Source organism: Dermacentor andersoni, chromosome 6 (genome assembly GCF_023375885.2).
Source record: "Dermacentor andersoni chromosome 6, qqDerAnde1_hic_scaffold, whole genome shotgun sequence".
In the NCBI taxonomy this organism is placed as follows: domain Eukaryota; kingdom Metazoa; phylum Arthropoda; class Arachnida; order Ixodida; family Ixodidae; genus Dermacentor; species Dermacentor andersoni.
Genome location: NC_092819.1, coordinates 63,177,793 through 63,191,373, shown reverse-complemented (window position 1 = coordinate 63,191,373; position 13,581 = coordinate 63,177,793). Strand labels below are relative to the sequence as shown.

Here is a 13,581-nt window from a genome sequence, read left to right as displayed (position 1 = left end):
ATGGTGCTCGATACACAGTTTGCCAACAGGCGTCTTGAGTACAAATAAAGTTTTCAGAAAAGCATAAACTGATCTGTTCCTTCTCATTGCTGTCCATATTTCTCTTTATTGTAGTGAACTACATATGCACAGTCTATTTTTATTGTAGTTTTTCATTCTGATTGTTGTTGAGGTGATTCAGTGTCGTTCTTAGGCAGATCACCAAGCTGAGCACTCTGTTGACACATTGTCTTCTGGCTATTATGACCATGCATACTGCGAAAGTGAGTTGGTCACTCTGTGTGCAGTTGTGCATTATTACATATGCACAGCCAACATTGACACCAAATAGGACACTTCTTACAAATTAGTACAAGTTAGGCAAATTAGACAAATCTTACAAATTAGGATTAGGACACAAATTAGGACACTTCTTAGCTTTCCTGTATTTGAAGGAACTGGTGTCTGGTTTAGTTGCGCACTCAGCTGTTTGTCAAAAACTCTGACAGTCTGTTCTAAAGTGTGTACGTACTACAGTGTTACGAGACGGATCTTAACGGTATGATTTTTCTGCTTGCCATTAGCACTGTTCTAAATCAAGCTGTTCATTGTCATCATGCTGGTTGTAGAGGCATTAAAAGGAGTATTGGTAGCATTTTTTGTTTCACAGTGTCTCCAGGTCATGCCCCTAAGCACTCAATTTTTAATTAAATGTTTCTACGTGGTAATGATGATGATGACATGTGTAATTTTGTCTTTTTGATGTTTGTTTCTGTGGCTCCTGGAGGTCTTTCAGTTAATTTGTTATGCAATAACTAGTAAATCACCTCATGAACTGAGGGCTCCCTAACCTAGTGACACCTTTTAGCGTAATAATATTTTGATTTATTCATTTCACTGGTGGTGAGGTGAGAATGTGAAAATGTAAATAAAACGGTATCACATTTCAAGATTTTGCTTTGCCTATACAAGCAGCATTGATGTGCTTGAATGGCTCACTAATAAAGTAATTGGTATGCCTTTTCATGTACATAGTGACATGCAAAGATGTATAACTGCTCGGGATAAAGTAGGGGTAAGGCACTGAACTTAGCATAAGTTTCTCTATGGATTGGACCAGGACAATTTACTGGGTATTTGTGTAGCATCTAGTTGTGTGTATTAACACAAGTGACCTATTGAAACTGTACAAGATGACGTCATTTTATAGGGAACCGCCAATATTTGCATGGCCTCATCCATTGGTGCAGTGTGCAGTCACCAAAAACCCCATGGTTTAGCTGTGTCTACAGTGAACTTCCTTGGTGATGTAGTTACACTGGCGATGCTGCTGTAAATGCTAATTTTCCGCCAAAAGGTTGCTAAGAGCTCAGAAAGGCAAAGTGCCATTCAATGACACAAAAAGCTTTTGTCATTTTTATTTCTATATTTGATAGCTGTTGGCCCAGTAATTAAAATATGGAGCCTCAATTCTTTCGGGGCTACAACAAATAATCCCGTTACCTTTTAGTGCGACCAGTTAAAAACACTTGCGAAATGCAGCACAGCTTCCGGCATGGAGCAGGAGGTTACTTGTGTCACTGAAACCTGATGTGACGCTTTTCTGGCACCAGACATCGCTGGTTTCTATGCATACATTATGATCTTGCTGTGGAAGGCAGAGACAATTCACCAATCACTGTGACAAAAATGGGGAGCAGGTTTTCGAGCATTTCCAAGACATGTGCACAATAGACTGTTTTCATAATTGTAAAGCTAGCTTTTCTGCATGGTGGCTTGCCGAAGAATGGTGGGCGTAGCCATTTTTGCAAACAGCAGTTACAAACACAGTGGGCTTGTATTATAGCATGTAAAATGTAGGCGTGGCTGTGATGAATGAATCGTGCACAATACATAGGCCACAGCATGTGCAGCTAGCATGTCCCCTTAATTTCAGCGATCACCCGCACCGGCATTAGTTTAGCACTTGTGCATTGCAGATGGGCGCACTTGTGAATTAGGAAAAGGGTCTATTGAAAAGGCAAATTTGGCAGCTTTTGGCGCTATAGCCTCTGTATGGCTTTTAACCTCTGTACCAAGCTGACTGCCTTGCTGTTGAGTTGTTTATGATACCACGCGACCGGCAGCTCTGGTTCGGTGTTGTGAATAGTGCTCTGCTTCATGTTTTAAGTCGCACTGCATGTCGAGCATGTTTTGAGCCAGTCGCATAAAGTATAAACCCCATGCGAGCGATCTTGCGTGCGACAGCGACAAGCGACGCAATGGAGATGGTGTCGCGTTTGCGCGTCACCTACCAGTCGTACCCCATGCGAGCAATGACTTCGAGCGACGTCTCCCCAGTGTTTCCGGTATGGTGGCAGCAATATAGGCGCCGAAACTAGCGTGACACATGCTTTATTAACGTAAGTTGATGTGTTTTACTGTAAAAAGCAGCATAAAATATTTCTGAAGGTCTTCCAGTAGGTTGTTATCCTTGCACTATATGAATTGAATTGTTTGCTGATTCCGTGCCACAATCATTAGTACTTGAGTGATGTACATCCAGTTCCGGCTTTGTGCTATTGGCTAGTTGCTCATAGCACTTCCAGGCGATGAGCAACGAATTCTAAATTTGCAGGACTGAGCGATCGCACGACAAGACCGAGTGATCTGTTCCAGCGACGGCCCGATCCGTCGCTCGAAGCCGTCGCTCGGCGCTGTCGCGCACAAAATCGCGCTCATGGGGTTTAGCCTTAAAAGGTGCTGTAATTAATTATTTTCAGTGCTCGTGAAGAATTTAAGCTGAATGCTGCTATAAAGAGTTGACAGCTACATAAAAAAACAAAAGTGAGACATAAAACTTTTCTGTCAGTGCTCCTTTAACCCATTCACTTCCACTGCCAGCGCTGAGCCAGCCACGCCAAAAGAGGCCAAAGGGCAGGTGGCCAGCGCTGCGCCGGCCGGCTTTAAAGCAGACGTTTTGACAAGTTTTTCATAACTGACACCATATTGCAGGCTATATTCTAGTTGTTTGAGGTCTCGCACACTAGATGGGCACATGTGTCTATACTTTCAGCAGGAGTCATTAGTAAAACAATAGAAAGATTCCTGCTCGCCAGACTCCGCTCTGTTGTTGCAGCCATTGCAACCATACCAGGCTCGGAAAGAAAGCATAGAGGTTTCCCCGAGTGAGCTCAGTTTTTTTCAGCACATACCACCGAAAACTGTTATGCAGAACCATTCTAGGCTGTGCTTAGTTTTCGAGGGCCATGTTGAAAAGTCCAAGAGGTGTTCCGAGTGCATAAAACACAAATATGCACTCCACATTCCTGCATGTTTTAAACTTTTCTTTATATTCCCTATTTATATTTTTTTTACTCCATCTGAGGGAGAAACCTTTCGTAAACAAAATAAATCAGACATTTTGTAGATGCAATGTGTGCAGCAGTTATTAGAGTGATTTTCTTACAACGTGGAACACGCTAGACAAAGCAGGAAAATGTGCTGCGGATCACCAGGCGCAGCAGAGCACTAAATAGGCAGAAGCAAAGCAGTTAAGGTGGATATAAAAACTTGCTAAATTATCGACCAGGTTGTTGAGTTAACAATGCTGGTTAAAGTGTTTCGTGAGGGGAAGGGAGAGGATGTGGAGAGCCAATAATTATATTTTTACTTCAATTGTAGCATATTCCTTCCGGCAAGTACATTCTTTAAGATATCCCATCATCATTGAACGACAGTTATCACGATTGTGAAGTCGATATGCATATGAAGAATGAAAACATCAGTAATGAGTGAGCTCAAGTTACATTACACTAACGGTGACCAAAGCCTGGGGTTCATGCACTACACTCCCAATGCAAGTGTAGATTTCGTGTTCTTCAGTGAAGTCAAATTTCATTTGACATCATGTGTACACACACAGCTTTTGTAAAAAGATATGGAGGCTGGTTGGAGGGGGGGTGCGTGCCTGTAGCAGTGAAGTCTTGGACTTTGTAGCAAGCCTAGTTTTAGATAATGTTGACATATATAGCAGTTTCCTGCTATAGTGTAGTTTTACAGTATTGGCACACACGTTTCTGTAAAGTCGCACCGCAAGGGAAAGTTCTCACCAATCCAGTTTCGTTATCACCTTGGGAACCTGAAGCCCTCGCCGCCTCTGCATGCTGAAATTCCCTTTGTGATTATTTCATGGTCACCATTTTGCATCTCGACGTTGTTATTAATTCAGTATTTTGGGCAGTCCCTGCCAAGTCTGAATAACCTGTCTGCTACTGTGTATAGCGTCATATTATAGTGTGCATAATTAAGTTATATTTCTTGGGTCCCTCAACTGGGGACACCTTTACCTTATAATGGTGACCGCCTTATAATCGAATGAACACTGCATGCATTTATCATACCTGATATTCACTATAAGCCTATATTCATGACACACTTATATCATCCGATAATCTACTATATCTGCGTTTATTATACTGAGAATTAACTGTGTTTGCCAGAGTACCCTGTGTAAAGTACGCAGTATGCCTTCAGTTGTGGCTTGGCTGCACCAGTGATAGCCATCATTGAATATGGCAAATCACTTCTGCAGAATCCTGAAAAGTAAAGGAAGGTTCATGAAATGAAAAAATTGTCATCCTCTGGAATGTAGCACTAAGCTACACAGAAAATCCATGCGGGTTTTTCAGAAAGAAAGCATCGCAGTTGGAAGGAAAATTTGTCCTGGTCCAGGGATCAAAACTGGGACCAACACCTTTCCGGGGTGGTCACTTTACTACCTGAACTTTGAATGAAGCTATGGCTCAAATCAAGTGTCATTTTACTGACACCCGCATCTCTAATCTCCCCTCTTTCCTTTCTGTGTTCTCCAATTCTCGTTAAATGGTGTCGGCTGTGCACATTAAGTGTCCAATAAGTACGTTAAGCACATAGGACCTTTTACTCACTTATCTCGCTGCATTTACTTTTACTCGCCACATTACTGCAGATCGCTTAGTTACACGGACTCACATATGGGTCAGGACACATGCATGTTGTTGCACTTATTCTTGCATTTCAATGCTCTAAGAAAATCTTATCAGGCAAACCAATACACAACAGCATCAGAAGCCAGTGGCCAGAAGGTGTGGCAGTCCCCTTTTGCTTCTGAAAGACCAGCAGGGCATAAATTTGGCCAGGAAGCCTTGTAGCCGGCAAGTGACCACTCTGCCACTTTGTTGCCAACTTCAGCAACCATCAGACAGTTCCAACAAACCTGAAAGTGAGGTGTCCAAGGAGACACTGCTCCATGATAGTAAAAGGAGGATGCACCATTACTGGATAGGAAGGTCTCATCTATGTGCCACCTCAAGGTATCACAGGCCAATAGTCATGGCTCGTGACAAAATTGTATTGCCATACGCCAAGTATGTCAGCAAAGAATTCATCTTACATCCCTGAAACAGTTTTTTTAGCTAATCATGAACTCACTGTTGAGGTATGTTGTCTCATGTATCTCATGCTGCAAAAATTTTTAAATCCTTCAACTAAAAGTAGAGTTCTCGCACCGATACCTGGCTTTCTTTCTCTTTTCATCTCCACTAGGATGCTGGAAGCTACACAGCGGAAAAGTGAAGAGGGCGATGCCCCAGTCAAAATTTAAGTGTCGCGGTGGCGAATGAGCTCGTAGCAGCACCTTGTGTCGGCCACAGTAGACAACAGCACGCCGCTGCTGCCATCTCGAAAGGCACCTGCAACAGACATAGCTACGCGCAGTGCAAAGGTGAACGTGTTTTTGTCTTTTTGAGATAGCAGACATATATATCTTCCATAACTCAAAATTAGCAATTCTGTATTGCTGAGAATGTTCTCGCAATCACAAAATGAGCCAGTCGCGTTAGTCAGCCAACTGTTTTTGATCAGCTTTCGATGATGACATTGCAACGATAGAACAAGTGTCTGCTCACTGCTTTTTACACAAGATTGTAAATTCTCTACTACATGCAGTGCAATAATATTTAGCTCACGTGTTCACAGGAGCCGCTGAACAGATTGGTAAAGTTTTTTTACTATGTTCGAAAGATGTTTCAGGGCCCCTTGAACAGGAATGGCAAAGCTGTCTTAAGTCATGTCAGCATTTTAATTTTATTTTGGCCTTAAAGGCCACAAGGCATTATGGAACGGGAAACTCTCATATTTATGACTCTAAACGACCCCTCACAGTTCCGACATTTAACATTTGCACATGCCAGCTAAATTAGATGTTTTTTGCTAATTTACTTTTAGTGCACTAAACAGCATTCTGCTGGTTTTTATGTTTTAAATTAACAAGTGTGGTATGTACAGTGCATGGTTATCACACGTTACTGCTTTATTTGTAGCGGGGAAGGCATAGACTTTGACAAAACATACTTAGCTTTCTGAAAGAAACGCTGAGCTTGTTAATTGTCGTTCATGGTATTCCTGTTGGTGCCATGACATTCAATTGGGTACACCCAATTGAATGAAAGCTGCTTCATCTAATACAGTTGGTTGGTAGCCAGCACGAGGGTTATGCTCACTTTGCTCATTCTTGCTTTTACTGCCCTGTTGCTGGGCCTTAAACCTCTTCAGGCAGCAGCTGCATTGCTTTCTTCATGGTAAGGGTGCAGTTTTTATTGTATGAATTGCCCAGGGCAAACCTTAAAGTACACCACTGGCAAGTGTAGCTGACCCTTCTTCAACACTGGGCTTTCACTGATACCAGTATCAGTGTTTCATGTTTGCTATTGGTGCTGTCCAACTTCCAAGGTGCACTTTCGCTACGGAAGCCGTTCTTCATGCATAGTCTCTTGTTTGCATGCAGCTCTTTCTTCACCATCCGCCGCTACTCACAGAGCAATGGCTGAGCAAAGTATATGTCTAGGAAAAGTCACGTATGTGTACAGTTTGACTCTGCAATCCCAAAATTAAATTTAAACACGCATAAACAAAAACTGGAGTTAAGGGCTGGATGCTTTTTTGTTTCTTTTTTGTAAATTGAGCTATTTATAGCATTCTTATGGTCGAGGCATCAAAGAAGTTATCATCTTTTCTTGTCTCTTTCAGGTTGGAACATTGGCTTCATGTGATCCCAGGTTTCTGGATGAGCCTTATGTTTTTCTGAGCACCGCAGATGGTACAACTGCGTCAATGCAAATTTCTTGTACGTCAGTTTCAGTGCACTCATCACAAACGGTAGCTGAAGTTGCATGCTGTGCTCTTTGACAGAAGACAGCATGCTGAACATTGCTTGAGTGAAACTTCTGCCATTTAGATCACAGAGATTACATTGAGATTTTAAAAGTTGGCTTAGAGTGCAGGGGATTTATGATTGTCTACTACGCAAGTATGCACCTCTGAACTTCATTTGCTTGTTCACTTTTCTTTAACTGAGTTCGGGGTGCATTGTGTGTCAGTCCGTATAAGTTTGATTACTTTGTAAAATTGAACAATGCGGTTGCAGGAACCAATTTGGAAGCAGCCTTATAGGATTTCGTCTTCATACTAGCGACATAAATTGTCACATCAAAGTGTTGTCATATTATTATTTTGTGAAGCGCAGCCATCGCTTTCAGAAGTGCCATTGAAAGTATGTTCAACGCCAGTGGACTTCAGTGGCTTAGCCTCTTGCGACAGGCCACATGTGTTTATACATTGCAAATATGACACACAGAAATACATATTGTAAATATATTTATATGGGGAAACAAAACATAATACATGTACAGCTCGAAGGCTTTACAATAAAAAGTGGAATTCATTTAAACGTGTAGTTTTATGTCAGCCAAGGTACAGCATTGTATGTTTCAGCTGCACAGATGTGGCCTTCTTCATCTTGCAGGATGCCACTCACCAGGGTGGTATTTCTGTGGCAATTGCGCCATTTTGATATAGACGCAAATTCCCGTGGGAACCTATAGACAGAAAATTGACTGAAATTGCGCCGCGCTGCATGAGAACAGCTTCAACACGTCTGCTCAGGCAGTGGCCGTGAACAGTGAGCAGATTCGTTCTCTGACAAAAGTGTCCAGCTGTTCACATTCCACACACCGCGCAATGGCGCATCCTGCAGAGTTTCTCCTCATTTTGCTCCTATTACACTGGACTTTTCAGCGCTTCCGGCAAGTGGCCGGTGTGGGTATGTCCACTCCCGGCTGTCGTCGTTGCTGTTGGAACGGCCCTGGTGGCTGTATTTAGAGTGTACTAGAATACAGTTGAGTGGGCCGAGCAACGCGGTGCTCCCTAGCTGAGGCGCAAAACAATGAAAAGTAGGCTGGGGTAGCTGTGAGCGAACTAGATATTAGGGAAGCACATGCAGCAGCGGGTTCAGCGGGCAGGCGTCTCTGTCCCTGAAGCCGGTACAACATAAAACTATTGCAATCTGTCTTTGTGCCCATTTTTTTGTGAGGCCGGAACCATCTTGACCTATCATGGAGTTCTAATGGTGGATTTGGAATAAAAACAGATTGAACTAGTTCTATGTTATACTAACCCAGGGTCGACTGCAGCTCTCTTGGTCTGCAGTGACATAAGGTGACCTAGAAGTTATGATACCGCGTTGATTGGACCACATAATACGAGAACATTTTCCACTGTCGTCATGGGCGTTGGCGCGGAATATTTAGTTCGATCTTAGTGCCACCGATGTTTTCGACCTTAAAGGAAAGCAAGTGCCATGCCACTGCTCGACGCACTCTTCCATATTCAAGTACTCTATAGCTATAATGTGCACTTCTACCGCCCTGCATTCTGGTTGCCTTGTGGCAAGGGGAAACTATTTCTATTATGTAGGAATGGCTTTCAGTAAACCACAGTAGTTCCATAACTCTCGCTTCTTTGTACAATCTGTTGGTGAAACGCATTTCCAGGCACTTCACCCACACTGTCGAGACATTAAAGAAAAATGTATTTATAAAAAATGATTTGGGATACTTTCCGAAATTTGACTCACTCTTGCAGACTGCATATTTTTGTGATTGCTACCGCTAATTAAATATCTACAAGCACTACTAACAAAATTTGCATGCACTAGGCAGTTTCAGCATCAGGGTAATCCGCTTCAGAATTCAGCTTATGATGTTGCTTAAGACAGTTGCAGTACAGCGCTCATGTTGGTGTATTATGTGTCCTGTTGTGATTTCAAAGTGAGCTGCCGGATTCGATATTTCATTATTCTACCAAAATTTATATTGGCCTGCTCCAAACAGCTACCAAATGCTATCTTGTCTGCTCCTAACTGCTCCAAAACACAATTTTACTTGCTCCAAAAATTCCTCCAAAATGACTTTGGGCAGTCCCACCTCTGCACCCATCCCTTTCAAGCAGTATGTCACTCTCTCTTCAGCACCAAACTAATTTACTGTGAAAAGAAAATAATCATATGCAGTATCATCAAAAGAACTGACTACTGACCAGGCAGTGTAAAAAAAACTAAACTTGAAGTTTCAGGATGTGTACAGATCACCTTGTTCGACAAGGGTACTTTTGTACCCTTGTTCAGATCTTGTTCAGGTCATAGAGTTTCTATAGCACACTCTATCGTGCAGATGCTTTGTTGTACAAGGATGCCCTTTGTTGTACAAGGATGCCCTTGTTGTACAAGGATGCCCTTGTTGTACAAGGATGATGTTCCAAGATCTAGAGATCTTGGAACATCAAGTTTGTTCTTTGAAATTGGTCTGTGACCTGTTGTATTAATGGGTGCTGTTACCTACCCCGACGGTGTTTTGCCAAACTTTTGATTACAGCAATATTCTGTGTGTGCTATGAGCTTTTCCCTCCACAAGTTCTGTGTTTATGTCTAACCTTCCAAATCAAGGAACACCAACTGGAATGTTTACTTCTGAGAAAGACTGAAAGAGCTGTGGCTACCACTACTTCCTAAGCCTTTCCTTTTTGCCATACAATCGAAAGTACTTTCTCTTTGCAGCTAATGGGCACAAAGCTTTTGCAGATATGAATGTTTAACCTTTCTAGGTATCTGTGGCAGGCTTTCCTAATGAATGTCTAAACTTGTCACATTGTTGCTTTATCATTGCCCTTTCAAGCTGGAGCATGAATAGACCAGTTATCAGCAATACTTGTTAAGCACCTGCAGCTAACCGCTTCCGCTTTTCATTTTAGTGGAGATGAAGAAGAAACAATGTAGGCTTTCTCTTTCCCTTTTTCACATATTTTTGCTCCCCAGCTGAACCATTCCTTTAATTTGCTAAGAGATTTATTAGCAACGGGCGCGAATGGGTAGCTGTCACAAGCGTTCGGCAAAAGACAGCAACCACGAGCTCATGCCGTTGGCGATGGTGCTGTGGCGCAGGCGGCTACTCTTCTTCGTTACAATCGCCCTCCGCAGAAAAAGGCGCCATCCTGGCGGCTTAAGGCGAAGAGACTACTATTTGGTCGTTGTACGGCTTAATGCGAGAGACGTGGACAAGCTCGCGGCCGCGATGGCGTAGGTCCGTCGATGGCGTGAGGGGCTCTACGATGTAATTGACGGAGGACGTTTGCTCGAGAACGCGGTAGGGTCCTAGGTACTTTGCGACAAGTTTTGAGGAGAGGCCGGGTGTAGTAGCGGGTACCCGAAGCCATACGAGAGAGCCAGGCAAAAAAGTTGGTGCAGAACGGCCGGCAGGTTGACGGGATTGCTGCTGCCACTGGTCCTCGGTGGAAAAAGAGCGGGCAAGCTAGCGGCATTCCTCGGCATGACGAGCAGCTTCAGATAGCGGAGTACTTTCGGAGGCGTCAGGTGTATATGACAGAATGGTATCGAGAGTAGTAGAAGGTTCTCGTCCGTATAGGAGAAAGTAAGGGGAAAAACCAGTAGTTGCTTGGGTCGCAGTATTGTACGCATACGTCACGAAAGGGAGAACTTGGTCCCAATTTGAATGATCAGAGGCGACGTACATGGAGAGCATATCGCCAAGAGTACGGTTGAAGCGCTCGGTCATGCCGTTAGTTTGCGGATGGTACGCTGTACTGGTGCGGTGAACGATTCGGCATTCGTCGAGTAGTGCCTTCAAAGCCTCGGAAACAAAGGCGCAGCCTCTATCGCTCAGAAGTTCGCGAGGGGCGCCGTGGCGAAGAACGAAATGTCGTAACAGAAACGATGCAACGGCGCGGGCGGTGGCAGTCGGCAGAGCAGCTGTTTCAGCATAGCGGGTCAAGTGATCCACTGCAACAATAATCCAGCGGTTGCCTGCTGGAGTGGAGGGTAGCGGTCCGTAGATGTCTATACCAACACGATCAAAGGGCCGACGAGGGCAGGGAAGGGGTTGTGACGGGTAGACTTGTCCGGGAGGTAATTTTCGGCGTTGGCACTGAGCACAGGAGCGAATGAACTTTCTGACGTAGTCATACATGCCGCGCCAATAAAATCGGATGCGTAGCCGAGCATAGGTCTTGAAGAGGCCGGCATGTGCGCACTGAGGGTCTGCGTGGAAAGCATCGCAGATAAGGTCACGGAGATGGCGGGGTATCACGAGAAGCCACTTGCGACTGTCAGAGAGGTAATTACGACGATAAAGAAGGCCGTCGCAAATGCAGAAGTGGGTAGCCTGGCGGCGAAGAGCGCGAGATGGTGAAGAGGTGGATGGATCAGAAAGGATGCTGATGAGAGCACTGATCCAGGGATCCTTGCGCAGCTCCGACGGCATGTTGCGTAGTGCATGAGATGGAACTGTGCGCTCAAGGGCGGATAGGCAAGCGCAGTCAGCGGAGACCGGTGAGCGAGAAAGGGCGTCAGCGTCTGTGTGTTTGCGGCCGGAACGGTAGAGGACGTGGATGTCGTACTCCTGTAGCTTAAGGGCCCAGCGAGCAAGTCGGCCAGATGGGTCTTTAAGGGTAGACAGCCAACAAAGGGCGTGATGGTCAGTGACGACATCGAAAGCGTGGCCATACAAATAAGGACGGAATTTTCCAAGGGCCCAAATAATGGCTAAACACTCTTTCTCTGTAACAGAGTAATTAGCCTCGGCCTTTGTCAGAGTTCGGCTCGCGTAGGCAACGACATATTCATCAAAGCCCACTTTTCGTTGTGCGAGTACGGCGCCAAGTCCAATGCCGCTGGCATCGGTGTGGACCTCTGTGGGCGCTGCAGGATCGAAGTGGCGGAGGATAGGTGGCGAGGTTAGCAGGTGGCGTAATTTCGTGAAGGCGTCATCACAGGCGGGTGACCAAGCGGAAAGTTCTTTGTCGCCACTTAGAAGGGCTGTCAGGGGTGCACTTATGGAAGCGAAATTTCTAATGAAACGTCGGAAGTATGAGCATAAACCAAGGAAACTTTGAAGCTCCTTTAACTTCTTTGGTTGCGGAAAGTCGGTGACAGCGCGGAGCTTGGCTGGATCCGGAAGGACGCCGTCTCATGATACAACATGGCCAAGAATAGTGAGCTTTCGGGCGCCGAAACGACATTTTTTTAAGTTAAGTTGAAGTCCCGCGTCAGTGAGGCATTTGAGAACTTGCTCGAGACGGCTGAGATGGGTTCGGAAATCAGCAGAAAAGACAACTACGTCATCCAGGTAGCATAAACATGTGTTCCATTTGAGGCCACGTAAAATATTATCCATCATTCTCTCAAAAGTGGCTGGGGCGTTGCACAGGCCGAAAGGCATTACGATGAATTCGTACAATCCATCAGGTGTTACAAATGATGTTTTAGGTCGATCAGATGGTGCCAAGGGGACTTGCCAGTATCCGGAACGTAAATCCAGCGAAGAAAAGAACTCAGCTCCCTGCAAACAGTCGAGGGCGTCGTCGATGCGCGGTAACAGGTAAACATCCTTGCGCGTTATCTTGTTCAGACGTCGGTAGTCGACGCAGAATCGAATAGAGCCATCCTTTTTCTTAACGAGGACGACCGGTGATGCCCAGGGACTGTTGGAAGGCTGCACAACGCCACGCTTGAGCATGTCAGCAACCTGGTGGTCCATGACACGGCGCTCAGAGGCGGAAACTCGGTAAGGGCGCTGCCGTAAGGGTGCATGACTGCCGGTATCTATCTGGTGAAAAACGGTCGATGTGCGGCCCAAACCGGAAGCATGGCTGTCGAAAGAAGCGCTGAACCTCTGCAGGAGAGCAATAAGCTGGCTTCGTTCTGAAGATGACGTGCCATCGTCGATGGAGCAGTGGAAAGCGTCAAGGAGTGACTGATCAATCGCAGAGTCACAAGTAAGTGCGCCAAGGCCCGCAGAAGTAGAAACGGCAGGAATGTCAAAGATGCAAAAGGTGTCGACCGGTTGAACAAGGCCTAGGCATTCACCATGAGATAAAGCTAAAGGGCAGGCTGTGGGATTGTCGACGACCATTTTCGTGACGCCATTGCGAAGAGTAAGGAGAGCAAAGGGCAGCGGAGAACATCGGCGGTGAATGAACAGCTCAGAGGGCGTAAAGAGAACAGTGGCATCAGAAATAGCGGCGCTCGACACAGGCACAAGCAGGGAAGAGCGTGGAGGGACGGAATTGTCTTCGGACACAAACAGTTTAACACTGGAAGGGTCGTTTTCGATAGGATCGACGTCGGGAAGTGCAGAAAGTTCGAATTCGGCGTGACAACAGTCAATAACGGCGTTATTATTTGCAAGGAAGTCCCAGCCTAATATGATGTCATGGGAACAAGTGGGCAGCACG

At 45.1% G+C, this 13,581-nt stretch overlaps 1 protein-coding gene across 8 annotated transcripts in view; it reads left to right on the top strand.

Moving 5' to 3' along the window:
* Nucleotides 1-7,720, top strand: part of LOC126522747 (uncharacterized) — a 61,504-nt gene extending 53,784 nt beyond the window's left edge. For 5 of the 8 annotated variants that reach the window (XM_055066554.2, XM_055066552.2, XM_055066548.2 and 2 more), the window contains 3 exons: nt 5,043-5,312; nt 5,545-5,722; nt 7,027-7,720. The gene's annotated coding sequence lies outside the window, so the exon portion shown is untranslated. The remainder of the gene's footprint in view (nt 1-5,042; nt 5,313-5,544; nt 5,723-7,026) is intronic. The other 3 variants (XM_072288758.1, XM_055066551.2, XM_055066550.2) reach the window with 3 other exon arrangements.
* The last annotated feature ends 5,861 nt before the right edge of the window (nt 7,721-13,581 follow it).